This window comes from Onychostoma macrolepis, chromosome 17 (assembly GCF_012432095.1).
Source record: "Onychostoma macrolepis isolate SWU-2019 chromosome 17, ASM1243209v1, whole genome shotgun sequence".
Classification (NCBI taxonomy): Eukaryota; Metazoa; Chordata; class Actinopteri; order Cypriniformes; family Cyprinidae; genus Onychostoma; species Onychostoma macrolepis.
Genome location: NC_081171.1, coordinates 18,762,090 through 18,775,431, shown reverse-complemented (window position 1 = coordinate 18,775,431; position 13,342 = coordinate 18,762,090). Strand labels below are relative to the sequence as shown.

The 13,342-nt window shown below is 35.2% G+C and overlaps 1 long non-coding RNA gene across 1 annotated transcript; it reads right to left on the bottom strand.

The window, feature by feature from the left end:
- Positions 1-9,790: 9,790 nt before the first annotated feature.
- LOC131522714 (uncharacterized) lies at positions 9,791-12,073 on the bottom strand. Its single transcript, XR_009266622.1, has 3 exons — positions 11,897-12,073; positions 10,244-10,332; positions 9,791-10,076 (listed from the first exon to the last, which is right to left on the bottom strand). It is a non-coding gene; the product is annotated as an uncharacterized LOC131522714 (long non-coding RNA).
- Positions 12,074-13,342: the final 1,269 nt, after the last annotated feature.

Sequence of the window (13,342 nt, the reverse complement as noted above, 5' to 3'; positions counted from 1 at the left end):
TGTATACATAATGTATGTATGTATAATAATAATCTATAATGTGACAGATCAATGTAGCGCCTCAGTTCAAGTGGCATGTGAACCAATCATCTCTTCTTCTTAACTAGTTATAGCACAAAATAAACATGAATGAACATCAGAAGGTATCCTGTTTCAACCATGGAAAGACGTCAATACACACCATTTTTCAAGTTCATGTCCACCAACATTAATCTATTCTCCTGTCTGATTTGTTTGTTGAACAAAACTGGTAGATTTGGCATTATGATTGGTCAGATCACTTGTCAATCAAACTCCTGGCAAAGGGTCAGTTGAAGTCTGAGTCCAAGTACCCCATCTCTAGTCAATGCACAGGCTTTTTGCTTTAATACAGGTATATAATTACATGAGCTAGCCCAAGTACTCTCAATTTTTTTCATTTGGCACTTGTTTTGTTTTCAGAATCTTCATTGTGCCCTCATTGTTGTATAAGAAAGGAGTAACAGGTGTCTCCATTGTAGAATCATGCAAGAGAAGTTAAGTTATTGTGAGAGAATAAACAGAAAAATCAATAGCAACAAACCAGGCACTTACGAGCTGTCTGGACGAGCTGTTTTTTTTTTTTTCTTTTTTCTGATTCACGAACATGAAGTGTCCCTATGCTCTACAACCACATTTCGCCGAAGGGGGCAATAGTGTTTATTGATTTTCTGCCTGTGCTGAAGTACGATCCGAACATGAGTAGACTGACCTCAGGTTGTTTTGTGAATGAAAAGGCGATAAACAGCAGGAACATGGGGGAAATACTACTGTGTCATGTCGTGAGTAAGCACCCCTCGTCTTTGATGTCAAAAGGATTCATACAATCCATGCATACAGTTGCTGTACTGTCACTTTTTTAAGTCTTTAAATATTTATTAAATAAAAAAAAATGTTTGGCCTACTTGCTCTAGTCTTTTCTGTGAGAAACATTATGAATATTTTATTTAATTATACAGCATATTCAAGGATATAGGCTACTGTGAATACATCAATATTACCACGAGTGATTATTTTACCCAAACAAAAGACGCCTGTTCTTACTGACAGCATGCTTCTCACTCTGATGGCAAAATATTGACTGTGATCTTTATCAAAGCGACACACATATTAATGAAAAAATAAAACATGACCATGGAACACAAAACCAAGTTCTTCTTTTTTTTATAAGCCTCTATTATATCTGTAACAGAGCCTTTGTATTTCATAATGAGAGCTCCTTTTACCCGCCAGGGAGGAATACGTCCCATTTTGCCATCCCGCCAGACGAGATTACATGAATAATTGTTCTTTAGGTAGCACTCGACGTCGGGAATAAAACACACATATGTTTCCAAGTGTGAATGTTGACATTTGCATGGCGAGGAGCCACTCAGGGTCATTGTTTGGTAACAATATTTGAGTATGCCCTCAGGGGTTTTTCTCTTTTGTGCCGAACCATTTTCCACGAAGGCCATTTGGCCACATAATGACACCTCCAATGCACTTTCTCCCTCTAATAACTTTTTTTTACACTTGAAGTCTCAACTACACCCCTTTTGTGTCTGAGAGCCTGTTAATTTTTTATGATAAAAAGCAAGTAAGGTTCACTAATGCTAGGACGAGTGGCATTTACTGTACTACATACCCCTTGTTGAACACAAGCCTAGTTGAGATATTAACACTGCGAGGTGTCAATCACTCCAAAAATGAACTAATTCACAAAATTTAGCATCATGTGGTTTCATCTGAAAGGATGCTCTGAGGAAATGTGTCTCTGTACAAGCAAGACCAGGGCTGGTTGTCAAACTTTTTTGCTCTAATGAAATTTTTTAGGTTTATATAGCTGTGTATTGAGAGTCAATAGCGGGGCATGTCGTCTCACGATATGGTGTGCGTTGCCATATTTGGGACCTGCCACCAAACAGCACTTTTTTTTTTTTTGCCAGAAATTAAACAGTATAATCAATTATAACAGCCTAGTTTTGAGAGGGAAATTAATACTTTTATTCAGCTAGGACACATTAAATTGATCAAAAGTGACAGTAAAGACATTTATAATGTTACAATAGATCTCTATTTCAAACAAATGCTGTTCCTATTAAGATCTTTCTGTTAATAAAATTTTTTTATTACAGATTGAACAAAAATATTAAGCAGCACGACTGTTTTAAACATTGATTATAATTTCTTGAGCATCAAATCAGTGACACTGAAGTGACATTTCAGCTTTGCCATTACAGGAATAAATTACATTTTTAAACAAAAATCAGTTATTTTAAATTGCAATATTTCACAATATTATGGTTTTTGATCAAATAAATTGCAAAGGTTATGTACAAAAACCCTACTAGAGAGAAAGCAAACATTGATGTAGTTCGCAACTGTACAGTTACTGAGATAAACAGACAAGTTATTTGCTGCATAATTTATAGTTATTTTCTGGTGAATTGGGTGTGATTACCTGCAATAGCTTTGCTAATATTTATTAATATCTTGCCATTTGTTCTGTATCTTGTCATGTAGCGTATCTGTATATGCTAGAATAACCTCAGCCCTCACTATCCAGTGTGACAGGTGGTACAGGGTTCTAACTGCTCTCTGCAATGACCATACAATCAACTCTTTCTCTAATAGCTGGTAAGAGCATTGTCTGCTGTCCAGATCCAGATGCCACAGTCTCTGTAACAACGCAGACACATCCAGGTTCCAAAACTACTCGTTACGCCGCATACATTCAAAAACATATACGTTTCTGCTTATTTTCCTGCCCTCATTTCAGAAATGACTCACTCAGTGCAGATACCTCAGTGAATCCGTTTTCACTAAACTCTAAAATACACACAAAGGTGAATTTCATTGATGTACTATTTTAAGCAGTGAAAGTAAAATAACCAACGCATATTGATTTCACTGAATCATCTCACACAACTGAAACGGACAAACTACAAAACAATTTCAGCAACTGCAGAAAACAACCAAAAATGCAGCTTTTTAGCTCTTTGCATTCATATGCTGTTTTTTGAAAGCTGTCACCGAACATCAACAGGAGGGGAATTGAAGAGAATAGAGCAAATAGTCAGACAAAGTGAACAATGGCAGCAATGAGGGCTCTTCAGAAATATGGCGAGAAAGAGTTGGCCGCAGTGGCGTGCGTGAGTGGACAGATGTGCTCTAATGTGTTTTGGCTGGAGATCAAGCGCATGGCTACACCCAGAGACGAGCTAAAACAAAGATAAAGATGTGGTAATTCTTCTGCAAGCATCATTCAGAGACACTAATAACTCCTGCTACAACAGGGTTATGAGAATATTTTGGACATGAAAGCGCCACATGTGTTAGCGACATATTGTATGAGTGACTGGAGATTTTGAGGTTTTTATGTACTTGTCCCATTCTGTTGTTGAAGTGTGTGTTTGAGCTCGTCCGACACTTTATGAAATGATAAGAGAGAATCCGATGTTTGGTTTTTTTTTACTCACCTAACTTTTTTTTTCCTTGATCGAAAATAAAGAGTGAACTCTTCAACTGTCCAAAACAACAAGCACCGCAATGTGTTTGACAAAAGAACACAATTATTACAATTACAGTGTCTCTCTCATTAGCTCCAGTGTATTCCAGTGTAATTGATGTTGTAGCTGACACATCAGACATGAATATCCTCTGCCTCCTTTTGTTTGGGAGTGGGGGGCCTGATTTGCATTCTGTGTGCTTTTCGGGTGATGAAGACTTCACTCTATTAGTCCATTAGAGAGAAAGGGAGGGAGAGAGGGAGAGGGAAAGAGAAAGTAAGACCGAGAGAGAGAGCGAGAAAGAGAGGAGCGCCGCAATCTGCAACTCGCCGCTTGTTTGAGACTCTGACCCCCTTAGAAATGCCACTTTGCTTCACACATTAGCTGCTTACAAAGAAAGAAAGCTAATGTATCATCTAATTGGGTGAGCCACTGCATCTGATTCCTCTCAATCAGAGTATTAGTTCGGTAATTACCCATCTGCCTCGGGTGGAAAATGGCAAGGCGAACACCAAGCTAATAACATGCTCAAGGGCTCTCCAGAGCTGACAAGATGAGGCTGATGTTGTGCGATGCAGTCTCAAACTATTTCAGCACCAGGGTGAAAACATTACCTAGACCCAGTTTGCCAACTTTCCCAAATTGAGTTTATTCAATTATTTACTTAAACACAGATTGTTCCATTTTTCTATTCTTTTTTTTCTTTTCCGTCATTTTTTTCCCCCTCACTGCTGTAAACCATGGCCACGCTCGTAAGTGTGCTCTGTTGAAAAAAAAAAAAGAACAGATTTTCAAGTGCTTTTAGGATGGAAGAGAGGAAACAGCGAAATTATCTAATATTCCGACATTTGGCACCTTGTTTTTGCATCTCCCTTTCTTTTTTTTGTGATGCCAAAAAGTGATTGAGGTGGTTAGTATCTTCTTTTTTCAAATACAACAGAGGATAAAGGATAAGTCTGCAATAAATGTTTATCAAAGGATTGATCAATCATTGAATTAGTAAAGGTGCTCCAGCATTCTTTTCTGGTGTTCATGTTTTTGTGTTTGCAGTTTAAAATTCACCCAAAAATTAAAATCATTTACTCACTCTCATGTTGTTCCAAACCACGAATGATGTTAGTCAGGATATTCACGCTGGTCTATGCCTCATAATTAAAGTAAATGCTGACAAAAATGACAATAAAACACTATATTAAAATCACAGTTATATCTGAAGTCATATGACAACTTTGCATGATAAAAAAAAGATAAAAATTGAATTCACTTTGATTAACATTTAAATTAAAATATTGACCGACAATCTTCCTCAAAGCTCTCAAAAGTGCATATTCTTAACTAAATATATTGGAATATATATTTAATAGATTTTATCAAATATATATTATGATGATCTGTTATTTAATAGTTTATTTCAAATAAACATTTCAGTATAAAATCTTAATGTGTATATTTAAATTCATCACAATCTCTCACATAAACCATGTTTGCTTGGCGTTGATGTTTAACCTGTTGTGATACATTTTATACAACATATAAGAGCATGAATGAGAATTAAGAGCTTTTTTGAATAATGCTGTGCATTTCAAATGACTTCAGATGACTTAGAATATAGCGCACAAGTCATGTTTATTTATTTGCCATTTTTGGAGTGGAGGTACCTGATCACCATTCACATTCATTGCATGGAAAAGAGTAGCATGAACATTCTTCAAAAGTTCTCATTTTGTGTTGCACTGAAGAAAGAAAGCCATACAGGTTTGGAACAACATGAAGTTGAGTAAATGATGAAAGATTTAAAGCATTGTGAATTACCACTATCTGTTTTGAGGCAAATGCTAATTTAGTCTAATTTGTTATATCACAGTAAAGAACAGCTTTCATTTACAGTTAATGTAACCTGTGAAAACATGCTTACGCAAATCCCCCAAACACACCCCTACAACCCTACTGGTCATCATAAAGGTTACAATAGTGTAAACCAAAATCAGTCTCAGTATTAATTATTTCCAATTAACTGCCTGTCGGATGTGCAATTAATGTAATAATAGATGATAAACATCATCATCATAAACAGGCTTTCTCTTTTTCAAGGTGGTCTGTGTTTGATTGCACTGGAACAGGAGGATTCCGGTTGCATAACGTAAAGCCATAATTCACAAAGGTTTATTCTACTCTATGAATGCATGGACCATAATTGTGTCTTTTAGATGGCTTGATGAGGGAACCATAGCATCCACACGTAGATAAATTGCAGTCCAAGTTGGCCAGCAGACGTCCTCGTAGATCAATATCCGCAAATTACTCAAACAAAGGCCAATAACAAGACCTTTTTGTTACTTCATACCGTGCCTATGTCTTTCTGTTTTACTTGCCCATAATTAACAACAGTGAATTTCAAACGATTAGATCACTCAGATGTAATCTCTTATCGAGGGACACACAATGTCATTTAGTTGTCAATGAAGATCTTATCTACTTCCCTCCCTTTCCAAAACAAGTATAGATTTTCTTAAGAATGTCCATGGGACAGTGAAGTGAAGGAGAAGAGAGGCTCCGCTGAGATCTGAATAAGGTCTCCGCAATGACTCTCATCACAGATTAATATGGAAAGTGATGAAGACACTTGGTTACAATAATATGTACAAAATACTCTCAGCTGTGATAGGAACATCATACGGAGAGTTACTAGCCAAACTTTCACTTACACTTTATCGCTTACTGGAAATATTAACTATAATAATAATAATTGTCTGTAAAAGTATGTAATTGTAGTGTAATATTTTTATAGCCGTACAACTGTATGACAAGTACTGTATGCCGCAAACTACTGATTGATCTAATCAATTCAAATCTGTATCTTCATTTTGTGTAAAATTTTGTAAATTATAGGTGACGTAACAGGTCACCAGAAACTGGCCATACGACAAAACACTGGACCTTACTGAGTTTAATTTTATAGGAAACACACACAAACACACACTGTATTTATATACTGTATATTATTTGTTTCCACAGAAGAAAGTTACACATCTGTCCTTTGTGAAAACAAAGTGTATTGTATTGAATGTGCACTTTTAGTTTTTGAAAAAGACTTAAAAAAAAAATTATTTGCAGAATATAGAATAAAATATAAGGCCATTTAAGTGTACTTAGAGTGCACTTTAATGACTGTTTCTTAACACACTTAACTACACTTTGCAATAATGTTCATTTTTTACAAATTTACTTTAAAGTTATATTTTAAAGCAGATTTTAAATAATACCAAACAGTTGATAGTTGCCACTGACTTTGATTCCCCCCATATTTTTTTGTGCTCAACACAAGAAAGACATTTATATAGGTTTAGAACAACTTGAGAATGAGCAAATTATAAATTTTTGGGTGAACTATTCCTTCAAAGTGGACCTATTATGCCTCTTTTTACAAGTAATATAAGTCTCAGGTGTCCTCAGAATGTCTGTGAAGTTTCAGCTCAAAATACCCCAGATATCACTTATTATATTATTTTGAAAATGCCTATTTTGAGTGGAAGTGGAGCTCCCTGTCCCATATACGAGAATACGGCTGTGCCTTTACAGTTCGTACCTTGGATACTCTGCCAAAACAAAACATCTGTTTGGTTTTGATTATCATGTCTATCATGCATAAAGCCATGTCAGTTTAAACTTCTGATATGCGGTTTTCTGAGCACACGCACAGAAAGCGGCTGTAACATGACATGTGAGTACTAAACTACTGCTAATACGGCAGTGTCTGTCCATAGTCGTGGGTGGGGCCTGTGCAAAGTGATGTCACATTGTACAGATTCTGCAAACAGCTTGTTCTGAGATAGTGCTTATGATTTATGGGGATTAAAAAAAAGGAGCGGGTGGATTTTTGTCATTATAGGGTGGTTGTGTTCACACACTGCCAGTCTCTGGTTACATTATCTGTTAAAATACACACTAAACGCTAATATGTACAATAAGAGGGTGCTAAGGCCCAGGATAGACAGATAATCTGTTATTGGAAGGCATCTTCTGCTATTTAGCACGTTTCGACTATGGGAGGTCTCAATGCATTATATTGTGTCAATCCGACTGATCTGCTGGTGGAAAAGAAGGTAGATAAGGATTAGACAAATCTGAAATAATCTGCTGAAAGCTCAAAAGCTTGAGATGTCTAGAGTTTTTTGGTCATTTATTCATTTTTAGGAGGTTGGCAGCACAAATAAAAGCTATAGACACTTGATGGACATCTGGGGTTGACAGAATGACGGTAGCACAGAAGAGTTAAGTTTTACTGCTCTGTAAATAGACCAGATGATTTGACCTCTACAGGTCATGTTGATGACAGCTGTTTGGACCCGGTCATTGCCCTTGTTTACTCTGTCATCCCTGTGTCTATTGAACAGCTTCTTGGTTCAGGCACATAATCATTTGGGTGAATGGTGAAGAATTGTGTCACAGTTCAGAAATTTTACAGAAAATAAATTAGTCATAAAAACAAGAAGTGTTGCAGAAATGCTTGTGAGTTGAGTTAGATATCAGTGTCAAGGTAAGCATGAGATGTCAGATGTGCTCTTGCAGGCTAAGAAGCCTGTATGTGGCCTTCAAAATATATCACCAGAAATCCGTAGCTAAAGACAAAGATTTTATTTTCAACAGCATTCCACTGAAAGTCGCCCTGAATGCTTGTCGGTTCTTTGACATTTGGAGTCTTCTTCAATTCAAAAGAATCTTTCACATACTTTGAATGTTATGATTTGGCAGGAAACATTAGCCAACAAGTTTGTTTACACTCTGAAGGACTGTGGGTACACGCTGACAATAAGAGAGAGCAGTGGACAATTCATTTGAAAAATTTAAGACACAACATGGTAATTACAATTTATGCAGGTAGATTATCATTACATAAATTAGGAATCAAGGGTTTCAATCCATTCTGAATGTTTGGCTATTGTATGCAAATGTCAGAAGGAAGCATGTGCAAATAAAAACTCCAAAAATCAGATAACAGAAAACATGCACTGTAAAAATTTCAGACCTCCCCAACTCAAAATTTTCTAGTGACTGATTACATCTAAATTTTTCCATTGGCCCAATTGAATTTCTGCTAATTGATTTTTTTTCAATTATGGCAACAGTCTGTTAACATTGGCTCAATGAAAAATAATATGTTGAGCCAATTAGAAAAACATTAAATCTACCAAACCATGTTATTGGCCAAATTAAATATTTTAAATAGTAGTAGCATACATTTTTTGTTTTACCAAATCTAAAAATGTATATTGGCAAATTTATATTGCTAAAGCAACATTACTGAATTGTTGATTCCCCGTTGTCCCAAAAGAAAATGATTAAAAAAAATAATAATTAAATGATGATACACTGAACACTGACACATTTTAATAAATTTGTTAATCAAATCTACAACAATATTGTAAAAATACCTTACAATGATAAATACATTGAAATTTTCTACACAGTAAACCTTACAAAATCATGCATTTGAATTCTCATAAGATTAATACATTCACAAACATGCAAAAACATCAAAAACACCATAAAATGTAATAATTTATCTGAGGTTACTTCAACCATTGTTTAGTGTAATGTCCCCTGAATATCACCATTCTCACAAAAGGTACTCTGAGTTCATGAAACTGCATCTTACAGTTCAAATGTTTGCCAAAAAATAAATAAATAACAAAATAATCTCACAAGAGGTACTTTGAACTTAAAGGGTCGGTTCACCTAAAAATTTAAATTCTGTCATTACCCTCATGTGATTCCTCATCTGTAAGACCTTTGTTCATCTTCAGAACACAAATTAAGATATTTTTGATGAGATCTGAGAGCTTTCCGTCCCTCCATAGAAGGCTATGCAGTTTACACATTCAAGGCCTAGAACAGTAGGAAAGACATCAGAGTAATCAACGTGACTCTAGTGGTTTAAACCTCAATTTTAGGAAGCAACGCAAGTGCTTTGTTTGCACAAAAATAAATAAATAAATAGCCACCTTATTTACTAAAACATTGATCTACAACCCAATAGGGGAAGCACCACCACACTTTGGATATTATTTTGTAAATAAAGTCGTAAATTGTTTATTATTATTATTTTTTTTCTTCTTGCATTGCTTCATAAAATTTAGGTTTAAACCACTGGACTCACACTGAATACTTTAATGATGTCTTTCCTACTGTTCTGGAACTTGAATGTGTAAGTTGCATAGCTTCCTATGGCGGGTCAGAGAGCTCTCGGATTTATCAAACATATCTTAATATGTGTTCTGAAGATGACTGAAGGTCTTACGGGTTTGGGTACGACGTGAGGGTGAGTAATTAACGACAATTTTCATTTTTGGGTGAACTAACCTTTTAAATCCTTGTTGTACTCCATGTTGAGTGCACACAATAATCCAAATAGTACAATAAATACATTTACAAAGTCTCCTAAGAGGAGCACCACCTCCTCTTCCAGGACAACGGAGACATTTAGCACACTTGACAGGGCTCTTGAAGTGCAACTGCTGATGCTTACTATTCCAATTTTCATTGTAGTTGTGTGGTTCTCCAACGGCTCTGTAAAAAAATTAAAATAAAATAGCAATGTCAATATAAGTCTACATATAACTTCAATAACTTATGCAGCCTGCATTACACAGAGCCACGTCACACAAATTACATCTAAGAGCTCATAGTATTTGACACTAATATGGAATTAACATATTCAATAAGAATATACTCACTGTGAAATTCATAGTTGTTCCCTTTTTACACTTCTGACTTCAGACTAAATGGTGCCTCGTAAGCTCAGACCTAGCAATGGTGGGTTACACTGAGGGGAAATAAAAAAAATTATAGCAGAAACGTTTTCCTTTAATATTTAATATAATAATCATAAAGTGAAATAAAAACTATTTAGTTCAATAAATAGTAACTTTAGGTAACCGAGAGATAGGGGTGTGCGATATTGATAAAAATTATATCTCACTATTTACTGGGATTTTATCGATAACAATAATTAGACGGATGATATTTTGCTGAGTGTGTTACTGTGCTGACATTTTAAGGACTACCATGGACTCCTAAAGTTTTAATATTCTGCATATTCTGTGTGGTGGTCAGTTCACAGCAGTCATAGAAATTAATCTTTCCCAATACGTTTAAATTGAGTTTTACCTTTTATGGGCATTTTTACCTTTATAAAGCCATTTTTCTAAAAGTGTGCATCGTATTTTGAGTCAAATTCTTACATTTTAGTAGGCTAGTCAATTAGAATAAGACGTTTGGGCTGTTACCAAGCAAATGAAATCAGTATCAACAAAATTAATCTTTGCAATGCAGCGGAAACACAGAAGCTGCATCTGAAGTGGCATTTAGAAACATTTACAAACTGTTTAATGCAGGACATTAACCATTTAAGCTACAGTTACCATATACTATACAGTTACAATAATGTTTTGATATTTTAAACATTAAAACGTTGAATACTAATATTTGGAATTATTAAAAAATTAAAAGATACTTTAAATGTGAAATTAAAACCGCCAGTAGGTGGCAGCAAGTCACTGTTAATAAGTGAGTCATTGCGATTGAACCGAATCATTTAAACGGTTGATTCATTCAGGAAGGAAACACCGATATGTTGCTCAGAGATGCAAATTGTAACTATTTTTGTTGGTGAAATAGAGCAAAAACAGGCAATATTGTGTCTAAAAGTCAATTAATATTACCATCTTGTTTATTGAACTGTTGTATAAAATCAATATCCAATTTGTAATGTTGTTGCTTTGTGGAAGAAAAAACGTCACTCATCGTGTGATATTGATTAACTATTTGAAATGATGTGAATATATACATTTTCTGCCCCCATATCTTGAATCTTGTGATCATTCTAAATGCATTTTAATAATAGACTGAATCATGCAGTGAAAGAACGCACTCTGATGCGCACGCAGTCTAACCTTCATCACGCAATGTATGTGTGCACTCTGTTTTGTTTTGTTTTGTTTTTGCGATATAACGTTACTCATAATGTCAAACCCCACATCGCTAAAACAGCAATTACTATATTATCGCAGACTATATAACGTATAGCCTATTGCACACCTTTACGGAGAGATCAGTATGAGCTAGGTTATTAACGCCAACATGACACCAGTAAAGGCGTGAATTCACCGTTATTCTGCAAAATATAATGTAATTTATAAAATGTATTGTGTCCTAAAGTAAAACATTCAGAAGCTCTGTTTAATTCGTTTAGCGAATACTTCTCAGAGGTGGTAATGTAATGTAAGGTAATGTAATACCCACGTTTTTCGTTTTTATGTCGAAATTACGGAGACCTGCACTCTGTTTAACTTAAACATGACTTAATAAATACAAAGTTCAGTACTCACCATAACTTTAATGATGGAAAATCCGTCCGGAAATGATTTTTTGTCGCTCCTCAGCATCGGCTCCGCTCTCTCGAGCACAGGAATTTGAATTCACTACACCAACGGTTTCTCTCAGGCGCATGCGTACACGCGTTTTTTGCTGCAAGGCTTGTTGGGCCAACAAAGATTTTTCACTTCTGCTTGATAGATTGGCTGAGCACAGTTTAATATGTTCGGTGAATATATATTTTTAATTTTAACTTCAGACCTTCAGCTAAAATTTGTAATTTTTGGGAAGCAATTTGTTGAGTCAATGTTTATTTGTCAGTTTCCACAATTTTTCAAAATGTAAATTTTTTACAGTGTATGAATACTTCAGGTGGATTATTTATTTATTTGTTTGTTTATTTATTTAGTAAAGCACACAAACTATGATGGAAAGCATTTATGTTTTGCACCAAGTAATTGGTGATTTTGTTATTTTGAACAGAATGGAAATGCTGATTTTGTTTGTGGATTATTTAGTTTTGTTTTGGTTTGGTTTCGCATAAATTAAATTCACTACTTTGATGGAAATATTTTATGAAGTTATTTCCAATAATATATGTAAAATAAAATGTATAAATGATTCTACCTGTATATATGGTATTACCGTATATAAGCTTGTTTCCACCATGGGATAGATAGATAGATAGATAGATAGATAGATAGATAGATAGATAGATAGATAAAAAGTTAATAATATTCCATAATATTAGGATGTGCCCAATAAATAAATTCCAGACTTTATAAATCCAAGTTAAGTTGTGTTTTGAAGTTGCTTTAAGACAGTCAAAACAATTCACTCAGAAGGACACAAGCACAATCAAAACTTGTAATTCCTACAAAAGAAAAGAGGAAATGCCAGCGTGGAATGTGAGAATACTTATGAGATTACAGTTTGGATTAGTAAATGACACTTGATTCACATAAGGATCTTATTCAAAGCCCTGGAGCTAAGCTGTCTGTTGCTTAAGATTTTCCAGCTAAAAGCCCCTTCGAGATGGCATATAATGAGACTTTTAATGTCATTAGGGGATTGCTAAGGACAGACAATTACTTGCAGAAAGCATTTGAAGCATTTGAATGGAAGAGAGCATCTTGCTGGAGGCTGGGAGAGGATTCTCCTTAGCATGTCTTAGGGATGCTTACTGAAGAAGCCATTGTAATTAGTTCAAATGGTCACCAGGGAGAATTGAGGCTGAAGAGCTGCAACCCAAGGTCTTGGGAGAGAGAGGGAGAAGGGTAATAATTATGACAAAAGGCCCTTCCATGAATGTAAACAGTGCACTCTTTCATAATAAGCTTGATCAAATGGTTATTATTTTCATATTTGCAGACTTCATCCTTTTTAGTCCAAAACCCCCAACCTGCACAAAGGGGCAGATCAGTGACCCAGACACAATTGAATTTGCTTTGTCGCTCTAT